Genomic DNA, 19,540 nt, shown 5'->3' on the forward strand with positions numbered 1-19,540 from the left:
TCAGGGGCTTTCTGTATTATCTGAGGAAATTAGTCCTTATACATGGCAAATCATTCTGAAATATAAACATAAATGATTTAGAGCAATTTTCAGAAGAGTAGACAATACTTAAAAAATGAGCAGTACTTACTGAAACGCTCTGAATGCTTGTCATCAGCCGGCTTAGAGCGAGCCCATGTTGAGCTCAAATTTAAATACCCTAGGTGTTTGTACATAAGCCTTCAAGTAAGATGACGTATTGCATCAATGAAATGACAGCGGGCCATTCAATTTTTGTTTAATCCTGAAGGAAATACTGTTTTTAAATTGAAAATCCACTTTTATTCCTGTATAAGAAGTTTGCAGGCACGATCACATCCTCTCCAATGAGACGGGACTACTTCCAAAATAGTCCAAGTGATATCTTCAAAAACATCTGGAATTCCTGAAAATGTGATGCCTAAGGAGCTTCCAACTTCTGGTTTTTGAGACAGCTTTTATGTTCAATAAGGTGAGTTTTTTTTAAATGTATTATTTATGCATTTTCAAACAAATCTTAGATAGCAATACATGCATATCATTAAATGGGTCATAAAACAATTTTTTTTTAATCAATTCAGTCATCCTATTAAGTAAATCATGTCTTGCATTATTGCAAAATACAGAATGAAATATTCTTTACATTCTATTTACCCCACATTAAGTCGACCCGTTATAAAGAAACAGGAGAATCAAATTAAATTTAGGAGCAAATACATAAAGTATCTTATTCAGAAAGATCAAAGAGAGGGATGGCATTAATATACAATATCCCATAACATGATTTAAATAACTTTGAGGGAATGTGTATCAAGGAACACTCTCAACTGCGAGGGATCAAAGAAAACATCTCAAATTTAATCGAAGACCACATTTACTGGGGAAATGTATGGTAATCTGGGCTCCTATGGCCCTTGCCTGTTGACACATAGCCAAAAATATTTGTCTCCTTTGTAGAGTGATTTTCATCAAATCTAGAAAAATCCATCTCTTATATCCCAAGTACAGTTTCTCTCTATTACTGAGAAAAAGTTTAAGAATCAAATCTCTATCTGAAACTGATGAGAAGCTGACCAACAACGTCCCACAATCACCCTGCTCTTCCGCCGTTTGCTCCAGATATTTTGTAAGGTTTCCAGCTTCTAAATTTAGAACTTGATTACATTGTCCCTCCTTTTTCTCTGTTTTTACAAAATAAATCTTAGTAATAGATGGGATTTATTCCCTTGACAATTGCAATATTTCCACTGTATACTTCTTAAATTGCTCCAGCGTTGAAATTAAAGCAATATGTGGAAAATATATAGAAACATAGAAATGACAGCAGAAGAAGACCAATCGGCCCATCCAGTCTGCCCAGCAAGCTTTCACACTTTTTTTTCTCATACTTCTCTGTTTCTCTTAGCTCTTAGTAACCTTAGGTTCTATTTCCCTTTCACCCCCACCATTAATGTAGAGAGCAGTGATGGAGCTGCATCCAAGTGAAATATCAAGCTTGATTAGTTGGGTAAACTGCAGCATAGCTCTCTGCCGTTGAAGCAGAGAGTAAGATATGCTGGATATGCGTGAAGAATTAGTTTTTCTTCTCCCCTGTCGTTGAAGCAGAGAGCTATGCTGGATATGCATTGAAAGTGAATTATGCCTTGAAGGTCACATTAACTATCAACAAATATTGAATAAGCCTATTAATTGGTAATTGAATAAGCCTAATAATTGGTAATACCTATAGCCCATGAACCCACCCCTGTTTTTTTGTGTTTGTTTGTTTTTTTAAATTTGGAGATGGCAGCTCTCCATCCTTCCGTTCCGTGAAGGTGGAACACCAACCACTGGCATCCCGCTCCGTGAATGCCTCTGTGGCTACTGCCGCTCCGTGCAGTGTTTTGCTGCCTCCTCTTTATATGCGTCCTCTAGACTTGATGGATCCACAGTGTTTATCCCATGCCCCTTTGAAGTCCTTCACAGTTTTGGACTTCACCACTTCCTCCGGAAGGGCATTCCAGGCATCCACCACTCTCTCCGTGAAGAAATACTTCCTGACATTGGTTCTTAGTCTTCCTCCTTGCAGCTTCAGCTTGTGACCTCTGGTTCTGCTGATTTTTTTCTGACGGAAAAGGTTTGTCGTTGTCTCTGGATCGTTAAAGTTTTTCAAGTATCTGAAAGTCTGAATCATATCACCCCTGCTCCTCCTTTCCTCCAGGGTGTACATATTTAGATTCTTCAATCTCTCCTCGTATGACATCCGATGAAGACCCTCCACCTTTCTGGTCGCCCTTCTCTGTACCGCTTCAATCTTGTCTCTGTCTCTTTGTAGATACGGTCTCCAGAAATGAGCACAGTACTCCAGGTGAGGCCTCACCAAGGACCTGTACAAGGGGATAATCACTTCCCTTTTCTTACTCGATATTCCTCTCTCTATGCAGCCCAGCATTCTTCTGGCTTTTGCTATCACCTTGTCGCATTGTTTCACAGACTTCATATCATTAGACACTATAACCCCAAGGTCTCTCTCCTGCTCCGTGCACATCAGCCTTCCCCCCCCCCCCCCCCCCCCAATCGAATACAGTTCATTCGGATTTCCACTCCCCATATGCATAACTTTGCACTTCTTGGCATTGAATCTCAGCTGCCATATCTTCGACCACTCTTCCAGTTTCCTTAAATCCCGTCTCATTCTCTCCATTCCTTCCGGCGTGTCCACTCTGTTGCAGATCTTAGTGTTGTCCGCAAAAAGACAAACCTTACCTTCTATCCCATCCGCAATGTCGCTCACAAAGATATTGAACAGGACCGGTCCCAACACCGATCCTTGCGGTACACCACTTAAAACCGCTCTCTCTTCAGAGAAAGTTCCATTAACCATCACACATTGTCTTCTGTCCATCAACCAGTTTGTAATCCAGGTCACCAACTCGGCACTCACTCCTAAGCTTCTCGTTTTATTCACCAGTCTCCTGTGCGGAACCATATCAAAAGCTTTGCTGAAATCTAAGTAGATGACATCGAGCGCTCGCTCTTGATCCAATTCCTTGGTTATCCAGTCAAAATATAAATGTAATACTCTTAAATTCTTTGATCTTATCTCATTCTCCAAATTCTCAATTTTTCTTGAATTCAGCAATTCTCCTTGTACTAAGGTATTCTGTGTAACTTGCATCTGTGAGGGAAATACATTCAAAATAGATGCCTTAAAATGTCCGTTGGGAGACTTACAGGTCCAATGCACAATTTGCCCGACTCAGGCCGAGTTTCACCCCCCCCTCGCGGGGGCTGCCTCAGGGGCTACAATAAATAAATGTCAATGACAATACAATACAAACATTACATGACTCACACAAATAATAAAAAATAAATAAATACTAAAAAGGTAACAATGGATATGGAACATGATCCTTCATGTGTGGCAGATGTGGCAATGGGATAAGAACAGTGTCTCACACAAATAGAACATAAATACTTGAAAAGTAACTAATGGATATAAAGCATATATAACCATTGAAATGAAATGTGTTCTTTAATTGAATATATACTGGTCTTGTAAATTGAACCAATAGGATGTGAAGAGTATAGATGATTTTACCTTAGTGAAATAATCTTTTATATGTATATGGAAGATCTTATTACCAATTGATTTTCTTCTGATTAAATAGCTGTACAAAAAATATTAGCAGACTGTGAATTGTGTGCAACCGAACAACAAAAATATATTAAGATGAATAAGAACATGGGGGAAAAAATGGGGAATACTAAGAATATGCAAATAAAAAAAAATGAAAAATAGCGTTAAATTAATAAAAATATATAAATTGAAATCAAAAAGTGTGTGAAATGTAAACAAACGTATGTTGCTATATCGACACTCCTTAATAAAGCTTCCAACGGACATTTTAAGGCATCTATTTTGTGTGTATTTCCCTCATGGCTTTTTTAGATCGCCTTCCTCCTTGTTTTATCAACTTGCATCTGTGATACATGCTTTTCCAAATCCTGTATTTTATTCGAGTGTGTTGTTAACAATGGATCCATTTGGCAAATACGTTGTGTGTCCGTCATAACTTTTGATAACATTACTATAGAAGATTCAAGAGCTTTCCATACTGTTTCCAAGGTAACACTTTGAAAGTTAATCGCTGTTAAAGTCGCAGTGGAAACTGTGCTTACCGCATCTTCTTGCCGGCGTTCCTGTCCCATAACTGGGTACACCGCCATTCCTTCTTGTCTCAGATGTATAGCAGTTGTCGGGGTCGCTTCCGGACCTTTACCCTCACTTGGCTCCGGTACTTGCTGCACCGTGTGGGTTAGGGAACCATTTCCTCCCAACAACTTGTGCGACTCGTTCTGCCTCCACAGGGTTCCTCCCGAGGGGCTGCAACTCACTCGGCAACTTTTGGTTGGGTGACCAGTCCCGAATCCAGAGTCATCCTGAATCGCAGAGGAGAAGGTGTTTATGGGAGCCCCGGGGCTCAGATGTTTGTGTGTCCAGCGGCGTTGGCAAATGCTGACCGACGCAGTGGACATTCCTTCCGGGGTTGAGATTACCGTTGGCGCGAAGAAGTTATCGATATTTGATTGAGAGAGAGCCTGTATCGGAGTGGTCGGGGTTTCCACCCGGATTCTGCCCTTTCTTTTTGTATGGGGCATTTCTGGATTACGGTAATTCACTAGCGATGAGAGCTCCTCAGCACACACCCTCTCCTGTTGTAGCCATTTTGATTCTCCAATAAGGTGAGTTTTAAACATGCGTGCCCATAGCTAAAGTGATACAGCTCACCTCTGATTTTAGTTGGCAAAAAGAACACTCGATCTCATCCTGTAATTGTAGAGGTTGGGATTGGTGCACAATCACTAGAATGTATAACTTGATCTTGGATATTATGGCCCCTCAGAAAAGCAAAACATAGGGTGGATTTTTTTTTTTTTTAACTATAGACCAATGTCTCCTTATCGCTCAACAGATTGAAGCAGATAAAGTTGAATGGCTAAGGACACAAGTTTGCCAGTTTGAAGTATTTTCCAAAAATCAATTGCAATTGCTGTGCAGTGCTCTATCTTAGGCTGATTTAACAAAAAAAAAAAAAATGGGTACTCTCTATCAAGGAATTGTTCTGCTATTTGTTGTGCCTGATTTTTATATTCAATGCGATCCGAGCACAAGAGTCTGTCTTAAAAATTGACCCACTGGGAGATTTCTCTTAAAATTAGTAGGATGAAAACTCTCATATTGGAGCAGGTTATTACGATCACTTAATATTTTATATAAAGCACTAATTTCCTCTGATTACATAAAGCCCCTGAAGCAGATTTGCACGAAACGTGATATCATGTCTAGCCGTTTCTTCATTAAAGGGAAGCACTGAATCTCAGTATCTTTCTAGTTTGGGGAAAATCTTGTTCAAATTACCAGAATTGGTTTCCTTAAAGAAATAAAATATAAAAAGAAAAATTTAAAATTTGAAAAATATATAAAAAAAAGAAAAGTCACAAAAGGACCTATGATGAAACATGACCCATAAACAGTGAAAAAATATCTTTAGAAACATTTGGTTGATTAGAGAAAAATTGTTTAATATACAATGAAGGAAGAGTGACATTCCAGCGTGACCTAACAAGAACCCCCTAAGTAAGAGTGAGCTGTGGAAGAATCTGATTCTGAAATCTAGGAGATTTAACAAACCTCTCAAGCCAGAGCTAACAGCTCTCATCCTGTATTGTGCCAAATTCACTGAATCACGGACTACACACAAAGGCAATGTTTTGTCGGAGTGAATGAGTATCTTAAGATTGATTGTTTTTAAAGTGTTCATTTAAAAAATATATAAACTCTTCTCCTACAGTGCAGTTAGCATCATAAGAACGTAAGGTTTTCCATACTGGCTCAGACCAAAGGTCCATCAATCACAGTATCCTGTTTCCAACACTGGCCAATCCAGGGTACTAGTACCTGGCAGGATCCCAAAAGCCCATATATTCCATGCTGCTTATGCCAGGGATAAGCAGTCTATTTCCCCAAGTCTACCTTAATAATGGTTTATGGACATTGTTCCAGGAACTTATCCAAACCATTTTTAAAGCCAGCTACACTAATAGCTCTCACCACATTGTCTGGTAATGAATTCCAGAGTTTGTGTTAGGAGAAAATACGTTTTTTTTACTTTATCACCTAGTAACTTCATTGAATGTCTCCTAGTCCTTCCGATTCACGTTTACTCTTTCACGCTGGTCCTCCTTAACTCTCAAGCCTGCAAGGGATTCTGGGACAGGGTGGAACCCTGCAAGCGGGGCTAAGAAGCCAGGGCCAGAGGGACAGACAGAAGCTTCGAGAGAGGCCACAACTGTAAGTTACGATTGATTTGTTGAAGTGCTCAAACCAGTTAACTTTTATTATTGCTTCACAATACAGCTACTTCTAAAGATTATTGCCAGAGTCCAGAGCCTGCTTTTCGGCTTGGCCCGAAGGCAATTGGAATACGTAATTGGCTAATTTACTCACAGGCAGAAGTCGAGCAGCTTTCCAAGCAGCCAACCCAGACGGGATGGCTACCTATGCGGAAGTCAAGGTTGCTTTGCTGGAGAGAGCTGGGTGTTTACCTCCAGAAATATTATGGGCAGCACTTCTGGCAGGGATTTCGGAAGGATGCCGGCTGGAAGTGGCTACAGCTGGGAGGCAAAGACTGGCCTCGAAATAGCCAGACCGGTGCTTCTCGAACAATTCTTAGATAGGCTTGACCAGCCTATGCAAACTTGGGTCTGCCAACACCCAGGGCTCGCCTGGGAAAGATCACTAGAGGTGGTGGATGCCTTCCACCAGGCGCAGTTAATGCTCGATGTGGGAAGGAGGCTGGAAGGCCACCCTGCACAAACTTCCTGGCGAGGCACAGAGAGTGGAGCGTTCTGGCAGTGAGCCTCGGAAGGGGACAGCTCGACTTCTATACCCAGGCCACAGTCTCTTTCACATGCTTTAACGGTGGTCGGAGAGGTCATTCAGCAAGGGAATGTCGTTTTGAGGGGCCGAACGTTATGGATGTTAACTGAGTGACCCAGCCAACACTAGGCTATACAGTCTCTGGGGGTAAAGGGAAAAACTCCATAGCAGGAAAAGTCCTTGCCCCGGAAGAAGAAAAGTACCTCAGGGAGTTCAAATCAGCTCAGGAATGAAACTGTGGCCTATTTTTCATTCTGTGCCCTTGGTGCGAGGAATGGTCAACAGGAGGACCACTGCCATTTTAGAAAGGCTGAAAATAAAGAGCCCTCAAGGAAACTGACTTACGGCAAATAGGAACTCACACAGTGGGTGAGCTCTTTTTGTAAAGTGCTGGAAATAAATGTCAGAGTGTCCATGGTTATATAGAAGGTGAATACCAGCTAGAGGAACAGCGCAAGAAAGAGAAAGGGGGCAGTCGCAGAACCCCAGAATGAAAAATGGGAAGAAGCATGGGCAAAGGATGAGAAGGTGCCCTCTCTGGCACCCACACAAAAGCACCCTCACACATGCTCTCACTCCCCCCCCCCCCCCCCCCAGCTTACAAACACACACACACCCCTCCAGCCCAGTGGCACAGCCAGAACTGAATTTTTAGGGGTTCTAAGGTTAACATGGGTGGGTAGTCGACCTACAGATCTAGGCCCTATGAATTGTACTCTTCTTGATAAATAAGGCCTTAGCATGCACCCTGCAGTGGATTTCTGAGTAGTTTGCAACAGCCATCATGCATGAGTGATATTTTAAAATATTTTAATTCTTTTACTTCAAGCACTTACCAACATTAAAAATGCCTTATTTATATTAACTTATTTTATATTTATTGCAGTTTATAAATACACAATATCATGTAAAAAACAAAGAACACTTTAGAAACATCCAATCATGTAATAAAACAATATCAATATATTTTTATGAATCCTTGTTCCAAAATGCATACAACAACAATAATCATCATAAGATCTGCAACAGGTGCAGAACAGAACTAGGATATGCGCAAAAAAAAAATAAATTTGAAATTCCGGTGTCACCACAATGACAGCAAAACACATTCTCTTCACTGCCAAACACTCTTTGATGTAACAAAAACCCTGGAAATAAATAAATAGACCTTTACCATACCATAACAGCAATAACTCTCAGGACTCAAATAGCAGCAATCTTATCTATGAAAAGGCAGCCAAGCAAACATTAGACCAGGCCCTAGAACACTAATACACCACCTAATGGGCAAACAGAACAAACCAGCTTGCTACTAATCCATAAGGGAAATTACACACTAGCCAAAATACTGCATCTCTGTCACACATGCACAACACAGACAGACCCTTACCTAAGACAGAATAAGGGGCTACAAATTAGAAACAAACGTGCAGACAAAACTGAAATGGAAAGCCTGAGAAACCAGCCTCAGCCTTTGTGGACACTGGAATACTGAAGAAACAGCAAAATACAAATATGTAAGAAATGCACATTCCCAAAGATGGCATATTCCATCGCTGAAAGGCAAAATAATTTGTTGTCTGATCTTATTTTTCTGATCAGTTGGTCCCAGTTTCTTTAACCCCCTTGTCTGTCTTTTCCTTTTCCAGGGTCTCTTTTATTCTGTCTTCTTTCCTTCCCACTCTCTCACACACACACGCTCCCACTTCCATACATATGTACACACACAGGCTCACTCTTGTATTGTTGGCGATCTGCTCCCCAGAGGGGAGGAGTTAGCAATCGCTTGTAATTCTGCTGCTCGGAGTTAGCAATCTGTTATCAAGCTCCTCCAGTAGAGGGAGGAGTAACAGTCTGTTATGGATCTCCTCCTGGAGAGGGAGGAGTTAACAATCTGTTATCAATCCCTGCTACTAAGAGTGGCAATCTACTATAAGTCTGCCAGAGGGTTAGCAATCTGTTATGAATCCCCCTGCCAAGGGAAAGAGCTAACAATTGTAATACTCCATAGGCGGAGTTAATGATCTGTGGTGGATTGACTTCTCACAGAGTGGCAGTTGTATAATACTGCTCTAGTAGTGTAAGGGATGACACTGAGATGAATTGTGAATCCTTGGGCCGATGGCAGATGACAGCCGCCCTCAAGAGGAGATCCTGAGAGGGACCACTGGCTAGGCTGGAGTATGGAGACAAACACAGATAGTTCTTTATTAGACAGGAAGTAGAACTACCAGAGGTGGCAGTAGTGAGCTGATGTGCCCGGCAGGGCTGAAGTCTCTCTCTATAGCTCAGCAACCCAGAGACCGCAATTCCAGTACGGGGTTTTGAATGTGCAGGGCCTGCACACGTGAAGGAGCAGGAGAATAGGCGCCTTCCCGTGAGGGTTTTTTTTTTCTATGACCGCCAGCGTTGCGGGCCTCATCTTCTTGGCGGCGTGGGCCTCTTGCCTGGGCGTGTCCACTGCAGCCCTGTGATAGGGGGTCTCTCTCTTTTTGGGCCGCAAGGCAATGCTGATTGGGTGGGCCTGGTCCCAAAACAAGTGGGCCAAGGCCTACCCCTGGCTACGCCATTGCTTCAGCCGCTGCCGGCCTGAGCTGTGGCAGGGGCAGGCAGGGTGAGGTGGTCGCCACAGCTGCGTTCTGATAGGGGCTTTTTTTTTTTTTTTTTTTTTTTTTGCTGCCTCAAAATTCTGCCCCCCTGAAGCGGCCGCCTCACCCTTACCTCATTATAGAACCACCACCCCTGCTGTGGGGCCCAGATGACAGGGAAGCAGGGTTGCCAACCCAAGGGTGGGTTACTGAGGAACAGCCTGGAATTAGCCTGGGCACGGCTGAATGCGCGGCCTGACAAGACCGAGCTGAGGGGGGAGGGTATGAGAGGGATTATGTAAGGAACTCCCTCAGAATACAGCTATCTGTACCGGTCCTCCTTAAGTCCCAGCCCAGCAAGGGATTCTGGGATAGGATGGAATACTGCAAGCGGGAGGTAAGAGACCAGGGCTCAGAGGGATGAGAGAGGCCCAGGGAGAGGGACAGAAGCCTCGAGAATGCAAACTGTAAGTTACAATTATTTTGTTGAAGTGCACAAGCCAGCCTACTTGGTTTTTTTTTTTTTTACTATTGCTTAACAATAAAGACGCTTATAAAGATTATTGCCAGAGTCCAGCCTGGAGACTTTTTCTCTGTCCAGTCCTGACCGCTCAGCCTCACAGGAATTCCTTAACTCCTTTGGTTGTCCTCGGGGAGGATAATTTTTAAAAGCCAGTTCCATGGGTAAATCCCACCGAAATAGGCTTTTTGAGAATTACCTGTCCCAGATGTGGGTGAAAGTGCCTGTGTGCTTTTACCAGGACTGAGCGGACGTGTTGTCATGGGTGACGGTGGGGAGGGGTTTACCCTAGAGATGTGAATCGTGTGATCGATCGTCTTAACGATCGATTTTGGCTGGGGGGGGGGAGGGAATCTGATAGTCTCGGTTTTGTTTTTTTATTAAATCGTAAATCGGGGGAGGGCGGGAAAACCGGCACACTAAAACAATCCTAAAACCCACCCCGACCCTTTAAAATAAATCCCCCACCCTCCCAAACCCCCCCAAAATGTTTTAAATTACCTGGGGTCCAGTGGGGGAGTCCCGGTGTGATCTTCCACTCTCGGGCCACGGCTGCGTTAATAGAAATGGCGCTACCTTTGCCCTGTCATATGACAGGGCAAAGGTAGCGCCGGCGCCATTTTGGTTCCTGTCCCCTGATGTCACGAGCGCAGGAGATCGCTCCCGGACCCCCGCTGGACCCCCAGGGACTTTTGGCCAGCTTGGGGGGGCCTCCTGACCTCCACAAGACTTGCCAAAAGTCCAGTGGGGGTCTGGGAGCGACCTCCTGCACTCGCCGTATTGCAAAATGGCGCCGGCCGTATTGCCATTTTGCAATACGGCAACGAGTGCAAAATGGCACCGGCCATACGGCCGGCGCCATTTTGCAATACGGCAACGAGTGCAGGAGGTCGCTCCCGGACCCCCGCTGGACTTTTGGCAAGTCTTGTGGGGGTCAGGAGGCCCCCCCAAGCTGGCCAAAAGTCCCTGGGGGTCCAGCGGGGGTCCGGGAGCGATCTCCTGCGCTCGTGACGTCGGGGGACAGGAACCAATTTACGATTTTTGACGATAAATCGGGGGAATTCCTATTGTATCGCGCCTCTAATGATTTTTTACAATTTAAAATATATCTGACGATATTTTAAATCGTCAAACGATTCACATCCCTAGTTACACTAACATGCAGATGTTTGAAAATTCAAAACATGTCATTTTTCCCAGGGAAAAACGGTTGGCACAAATTAGCAGTTGTTAATGTGTGGGGCTAGTTTTTCTGGAATATCGTGGTGTTATTTGCCAAAAATAAGCTGGAAACGTGACTCCGTTTTCTTGTAATGCTAGCTCCTTTAAATATTAGGGAAAGGGCTTTGCTGGGAGGGGAGGTGTGCTAGTCCATGCCAAATCAAACATTTTAGTGCCAAAAAAAACAAACAAAAAAAAAATGGATAGCTGCACCTTGCGATTCCCCACCCCAATAACTTTGCATATGGCAAAACTGTAGCTCATTAGCAATGCTGCATACGTTTTGAGAATGGCTTAGCAAATACAATATTATACATGTGCAATTTTGCACTACTTGGCTGTTTTTTCCCTTCAATCACATTTGCAAGGTTGTTTACAAGTTAATGTATTGGCCTGGTAGGCAGTTTTGTTGATAGCCATGCTCTTGTTTGTAATCTACCTCTGCTGCTTCTGGGTCGCACTTGTTCTGTTCCGCCTTTGCACTTTTATACATTGTTCCTGCCCTGCCTGGGCTTGCTGTGGGTTTTTTTTTTGTTTTGTTTTGATCTCAGCTGTTTTGAGACTCCCAACCACGGCCTCATGGCAAAGCTGCAGTTGGATCCTGAATCAGATTGTGAAAGCTCGCCCCCTTCTCTGGGACAGCAGGAGCTACGCGTCCTCAGTGGGGAAGAGACCCTTTCTTGCGCTGGGAACAGATGTTGCTTCTGCCTCAGAGTTTTACCATCTAGATCTGATCGAGCTGGTACATCTGTATTGCAGCTTTTTAAAACTCGTTGTAGGGAGCTCTTTACAAACATGAGCAACAGACTCTCCTCTTCCTTCGAAGATCATGAAGTTTATTAAATTTTGTTCAAAATATCTGCAGAAATCCAACAGTTTCCAGAAGTCAAATAAAGTGAAGGAGATCTTCACCCAGTTCTCTACAATCGTGTTTCCCAACTTGGCTCCTGGAGGCCCGCCCACCCAGCCAGGCTTTCAGGATTGTCACAAGAAATATGCAGGAGAGAGATTTGCATATAGAGAGGCGGCAGATGCAAAATCTATCTCCAGCATCCCGAAAGCCTGACTGGTTAGTCACTAAATGGCTTCAGTACACACGGGTTTTGAGAATATTTGCTCTCACCCACTTGCCAAAAGCAAACATATATCAACTCATGCTTATGAAACAAAGTTGCAGGTATTTAAAATCTGGTAATTGCTAGGGGTATGCAAGCCAAATGATATTGTTTCATTTCATTGGAGGTGGTGGTTGCATGAATTTATTGGCAATAAGTGCCTGGTGTCCTAACCATGCTCCTGCTATGAAAGTAACTCTCTTGTTTTTCTAAAAATGGGAGAGTGTAGTAATTGTATTCAATGTGCATACAGTATGGTACTGACAAGGTTTGCCCTTCCTATCTGCTTATTGTGCTTTGTCTTTCTCGTGCTCGCTGTAAAAGTGAACATGCTGTCAACTGTTACGTGCCGCACCTAGAAGGAAGAAAAAAAAAAGCGGTTGGCCCTCTGGTGATGGCTAGCAAACTTCCCAGCTGCTTTGAGACAAGCACCACCCTGCTCTCTGCTTCCAGCATGCGATCATTCACCATCCATCCAACATCCGTGAGAGGTCTGCAGAGCTCTGAGCGGCACTAACCATTAAGACACATGGGCAAGATGGGGCAATGCCCTTTATCTGGCAGAGCCTGAATGCCTCCCGCAAAATAAGTTTGATCATCGTCAACCAGACAAAAAAAAAGCCCCCAAACACTATACTTTCTCAAAACTGGGAGCCTTTGGGTAAGATGAGCTCGGAACTGGAATAGCTGGGTTTATGCAAGTCCAGCATGAAGTACACTATGAGAGCTATGTGGAAAGATTTATAAAACAGCTGAGACTGGGACGTTTCCTCTGCTCCTGCGTACTTCCATTCCGAACCAGAAGCAGGACTGATTTTTCTGGCATCATGAGCCTTCACTTGTAGCTAGTGGGGGCTATTTTCCTTTGTATTATCCTTCTCTTCCCCCGGCTGTGCCCCCAATAATCTGGGCATTGCAGTGCCTGTCCTGGGTCGGGGGCTATGCATGAATCCAACCAGTCGGGCTCACCCTTGAGTGATGACCTTTCTCTCCCTGGCAAGGGCTGTGAACTCTGCTTCCACAGCATCCCCAGCTCTAGCCTGCTCAGGGAGTGGAAGAACTTATGGGGTCAAACCAGGGATCTGCCACCTGACAACAATGCACAGCACTGCCCCTGAGTTGGCTCCGACTCTGGTTGTTATTCTAATAGTCCGTTATCTTAATGGTAAGTATAGCTTTGGGAAATCTTAGGACTTAAAAAAATATAATTTTGGAGAGAGGTGAAATAGTGGGTTATATTCTTTAAAGTTGTGTGTGACTGAGATAATAAGCAAGTCAAAGGGAGTTAATTCTAGTGTCTGTTCTCCTCACCCCCTAGCACATCCCTTGATTTATAGGCAAGAGACACTTTCTCATAAATAAGAGCCTGATTGATTTTTAAAGTCATACTATTGCACCAGCCCTTATTGAGAGTTTAATCATCCCCGTGTAGGTCACTACCAGATTAATTAGTGAATACAACAATAAATTTAAAGGACTCTAATTCCAACTCACATAGCAACCTTAACTTAACTAAGAACTCAACAAAATTAAGATGGAAGGCAGCTCGAGTCCTTGGTCAGCCAGGACTGAGCCTAAACCCATGTCTAATGCTAGGTCCCATCGCCTAAGCTTGATGCTGTGGCCGAACCTGAGGCTGTCTCTATTCATTGAGGCCCAGGCCTAGGCCAAATCCCATCACCAAGGCCCCAGTCTAAGCCTAGACTCTGAGGACCAGGACTAGGCCTTCCACCATCTTTCATTGACAAAAAAATGATGCCAGCCATGCAAAGTACACGGTGTAGTGATGCCACTGCAGCACCTAACTCCCTAGCGGAGGATGCCATTTATGGCTATTTTTGGTTCATTTCATTTGTAACAAACCAAACATAGCCGAATTTATCACATTTTCTGTATTTGTTTGAAACAATTGCACATCCCTATTACCTACCAAAGGTTAGTTATTATTATTAATAATGTCGGAAAAAGCAAATCAGATTGACTGGGTTATGGACAAACTGGAATACAGTTTGACTCCCATCCTTGGAGTTGGTGTCTAATGCTTGCTTAGGATATCTGAAAGAATGCTGCAGTTTTGGTTTTGGTGCAATTTACAGACTTCCATGACAAACAGAAGAAACAGAGATTTAATGGAGGATATTGACAAAATTGCTGTGTAAGAGGAGTCTCTCCTGCTGAGGGATTTCAATCTGCCAGATGTTGATTGAAACACGCTGGCTGAGGTGTGTTCTAGAAGCTGAGACATCTTGGATTCTTTGTAGGGAGAACTGTTCTGTTCACTGGTAATGGAACCACATGGAAGGGAGGCGATACTGGGCCTGGTGCTTACGAATAGGGACAGTATCTCTCTCTGTTGTAGTGGATGATCATCTGGGACAAGGTGATTACCAGATGGGGTGGTTCATATAGAATGTAGGAGATGAATATTCTGTCATGGAAAGTGAGCCCTTCCAACTGTGGCGTGACTGACTGTTGTGACCGTCTCTGCCCAACATCTCCACACCGCCCACCTTACCTCTTTGGCGACTCCCTCTTCGATTGTTGGCTGTTTGGCTACCGCGGCGTCATCTTGCCGACCTCCGACGTCCCCGGACTGGCTACACGCTGCACTCCGCCATGTTTCCCAGAAGCCTAAGGGCGCGCGCACAGCGCGGCCCAGATTCAAATACCATCAGTGGTGCGAACCTCAGGGGTGTCCCCCAGAGATGATGTCATTACCGGATATTTAAAGGTCTCTGAAATCGCTAACTAATCGAGTTAGCAAGGGTTCGCTTCCTCCAGGTATCGTTGCTGATGGGACTCGCTCTCTGCATACCTTGCTACTCTGCCTCCTCAGACTTTACCAGGGGTACCCGCTCCTCGGGGGCCTTGCTTTCTCTTTTGCCTGACAGGTCGCAGTCTGGAACCGGTACTCGCTCCTCAAGGGCCCACGTTATCAGACCTGCTTCTGAATACCACTTCTGCCAGGAAGTCATTGCTGCCTACAACACCAGTGAGTTACCATCTCTCTCTCAGAGCCTTCCCTGGAACCAAGCACTCGCTCCTTGAGGGCCTAATCCATTCCAACTCCTGGGCTGCTTCTAAGAGACTACTGTGTGAGTGTTACCATCAAGGTTCTGTTCCTGAACTCTGCATACCCTGTCTACTCGCTATACTTAGTTTCTCTACAGCTCTGCCATCCTGGGATCGCTGTTCCAGTATCTGTGGGACTACAGCCCAGCCGGGCGCTTCCAGCTCACTACTGCCACCTCTGGTGGTTCAATATATTATTTAATAAAAGAACTAGTGTGTGTCTGTCTCCAAACTCTGAGCCTGCCCGGTGGTCCCTCTTGGGATCTTCCTCCGGGGGCGTGGTCATCTGCTATCGGTCCAAGGATCCACCCACAACTATTCCAAACAATAACAGTTTGCTAACTCCATGGATCCGGCACAACTCAATGCCTTGCAGGCCATACCAGGCCTGGCCCAGCGCATTGTGGAGCAGCAAGACGCCTTGGAGAAACTTACTTCAGCATTTCATCAGCTACACAGACAGAAGATTCAAGGCACAGCTTCCAACCATGAAGGTCAGTTACAGGAGGTAACTTTAAATACTGCTGTACACCTGGTGGCTCCAATCCGCTTTTCCAGAGAAATCCAGAAGACCCGGGGCTTGTTAAACCAGTGCTGCATGCATTTTGCCTTACAGCTGTCATTGTTTCCTACGGCTCTCTCCAAACTACCTACATCCTTTCATACCTGGATGGTAGGGCCTTGTCTTGGGCATCTACCTTGTGGGAACGCAAAGACCCACAAGGCAGGACATAGAAGGATTTATGGACTTATTTAAATCCATTTTCGATGACCCTGCTCGAACTTCTGTAGCCGGTTCTGCTTTGCTTGAATTGAAGCAAGGCAACAGATCATTGGCTGAATTTGCCATAGAGTTCAAAACTCTTGCAGCGGAACTCCACTGGGACCCCAAATGTCTCAAGACTCTTCTTTTGTAGAGGCCTGGATAAACATTTACAGGACAAGCTGGCTGCTCGCGAAACACCTGACTCGCTGGACGAATTAGTAACCTTGGCCACTTGGATTGATCACCGGCTCCGGGACAAGGTGAAGGAACTCCGGCCCAAGGTGTTACCTGGGTTGAAACAGGCTAGTACTACCACTGCACCTCGGATGGTTCCAGTAATCCCTGCTGCTCATAGAGATGAACCGATGCAACTTGGTCATGAACGTTTAACTTCCAAAAAGAGAAGACTTCGGAAGAAGCGTGGCCTTTGCATGTACTGTGGTCAGCCCGGCCATGATGTCTCTACATGCTCCATTCGTCCAGAAAATGGACGGGCCTAAGTCCTGCAGGAGGACTGTTCTTAGGCCATGCTGCGCCCTCTCCTCCGTTCTCTCTCCCAGTCTCCTTGACCTATGGACTGGTCAAGGTTCAGACTCCTGCCCTAGTGGACTCAGGGGCAGGAGGCAACTTCGTTCTCAGATATTTAGTAGAAGACTTGAGTCCCCTCATCAAATTGAAAGATCCACTAATGTGTCATCATTTGAAGTGGGCTATGGAGGTTCCCCAACACCGCCACTTCCACTGAAGCTCTGTGACATCCCCAGCAGCTGAATCCACTGCCGCTGATATTCATAACGCTTTCCATGTTTCACTTCGGAAACCGCTCATACTCAGCTAATTTTCTTCCAAATTTCAAAACCCAACTGTCATCAATGCAGAAGATGACTTAGAATTCAAAGTTGAAGAGATTCTGGATGTTCATAAAAGAGGCAATACTTTTGAATACCTTCTGAAATGGGAAGGTTCTCAAATACCAATAAAATATTTCAAAACGGCAGGCACAAATAGCATCCAAAAATTAAAACTAATAAGGATAAAATAATTCACGCTCGCCATACCTGGAAACATTTTGATTTTCAGTCACTCAGATTTATTTATTTATTTATTTAAGGCTTTTCTATACTGAATTTCTTGATACAAATCAAATCAGCTCGGTTTACATCAAACAAGTAGGAACTATAACCAACCAAACAGTAAAGACAATTTGAAGGAGAGTAAAGTTACATTATAACAAGGATGTGTAACTTGGAGGAGGAAATAAGAAGGGGGACGAGAGATTAAGATATATATTGGAGTATGCGAAGGTGACAAGTAGAAGACCTCATGATAAATTTGTAAACATTCTCTTAAAATTTATATACACGGTTTAGCGTTTGTTAAAGTGCATAGTTGCTAGAACAGTTATAAGTTGGGCTGGTGTTGGAGAAGGCTCGGCAGAACAGCCATGTCTTTAATTTCTTTTTAAAAGTTAGTAGACATGATTCCTGCCTGAGGTCCGGAGGCATGGTGTTCCAGATGGAAGGACCTGTGATGGAGAATGACCGGTCTCTGATATTTGAGTGTTGTATAGCTTTGATAGAAGGTACATGTAAGGATCCCTTGTAGGCGTCCCTTAAAGGTCTAGCTGTTGAGTGCTGTTTGAGGGGGTATCGCAGATCGAGTGGGGGTCTGATGGTGAATATATTTGTGGATTAATGTAAGAGATTTATGAAGAATCCTGAATTGTACAGGGAGCCAATGTAGATCCTTTAGAATGGGAGAGATATGCGCTCTTCGATTGGTGTTTGTCAAAATTCTCGCCGTTGCGTTTTGGAGTAGCTGGAGAGGTTTTACAGTGGAGGCTGGGAGTCCTTGCAAAATGGAATTACAGTAGTCTATTTTGGTGAATAGAATGGCTTGGAGGACCAATCTAAAACCATAGTGGAATAGGAGCGGTTTGAGTTTTTTGAGTACTTGTAACTTGTAGAAGCACTCCTTTGTGGTGTGTTTTATGAATTGCTTTAGGTTCAGGTGACTGTCAATGATGACTCCTAGATCTCTAGCGTGTGAAGTATGTATGCTTGTCTGCATCTGGTGTTGAAGGGGACTGCTTTCTGGGGTGATTAATAATAGTTCGGTTTTGGTAGTGTTGAGCACCAGATTGATGATTGATCATTTGCAGATGAGAGTCCTATAGCTTAATTGTAGATTCTAGTGAGTTGGATATTGTTGGAGATTGTTGTGGATCAGCGAGAGGGATGCATAAAAACTTTTCCTCTCTCATACACACGCATACATATGCGCTCTCTCTCATACACGCACATTCTCACTCCCTCTTACATACACATGCTCAAATGCCATGCTCCCTCTCAAACACATTCTCACTCACACACGATCCCTTCTACATATACATACACACGTTCCCTCTTACATACATACACACACAAGATCCCTCTCTCACATATACATGCTCAGTCACACATACACACACTCACAAACACAGCCCTGCAACTTCCTTGTTTGCTGCATGGCCCTGTGCTCCTCCTCTTTGTTATATAGTTGATTGGGAACCAGCAACTCAATTGGTCTCAGGTCATCGCCCCCTCCAAGCCACCGCTCTGTGCAAGTGCAAGGCTTGCCCTATCCCCCAGATAGGTTTCCATTCACTCACACACCCCCACTCACCCCAGACAGGTTTCCATTCACTCACACACCCCCACTCACCCCAGACAGGTTTCCATTCACTCACACACCCCCACTCACCCCAGACAGGTTTCCATTCACTCACACATATGCACGCGCATACACACCCCCACTCACCCAGACAGGTTTCCATTCACACACACCCCCCAGACAGGTTTCCATTCACTCACACCCCCCACACACCCCAGACAGGTTTCCATTCACTCACACACCCCAGACAGGTTTCCATTCACTCACACACACACACACCCCAGACAGGTTTCCATTCACTCACACACACACACACACCCCAGACAGGTTTCCATTCACTCACACACACACACACACCCCAGACAGGTTTCCATTCTCACCGCCCCCCCCCCCAAGCAGGCTTCCATTCATACACCTTCCCACCAGGCAGGCTTCCATTCTCTCTCTCACACACACACACACACCCCAAGCAGCCTTCCATTCACACACCTCCCCCACCAGGCAGGCTTCCATTCACTCATACACCCCCACACACCCCAGACAGGTTGCCATTCACTCACACACACCCCCACACACACCTCCCCCCACAGGCAGGCTTCCATTCACTCATACACCCCCACACACCCCAGACAGGTTGCCATTCACTCACACACCCCCACACACCCC

Source organism: Rhinatrema bivittatum, chromosome 8 (genome assembly GCF_901001135.1).
Source record: "Rhinatrema bivittatum chromosome 8, aRhiBiv1.1, whole genome shotgun sequence".
NCBI classification, from domain to species: Eukaryota; Metazoa; Chordata; class Amphibia; order Gymnophiona; family Rhinatrematidae; genus Rhinatrema; species Rhinatrema bivittatum.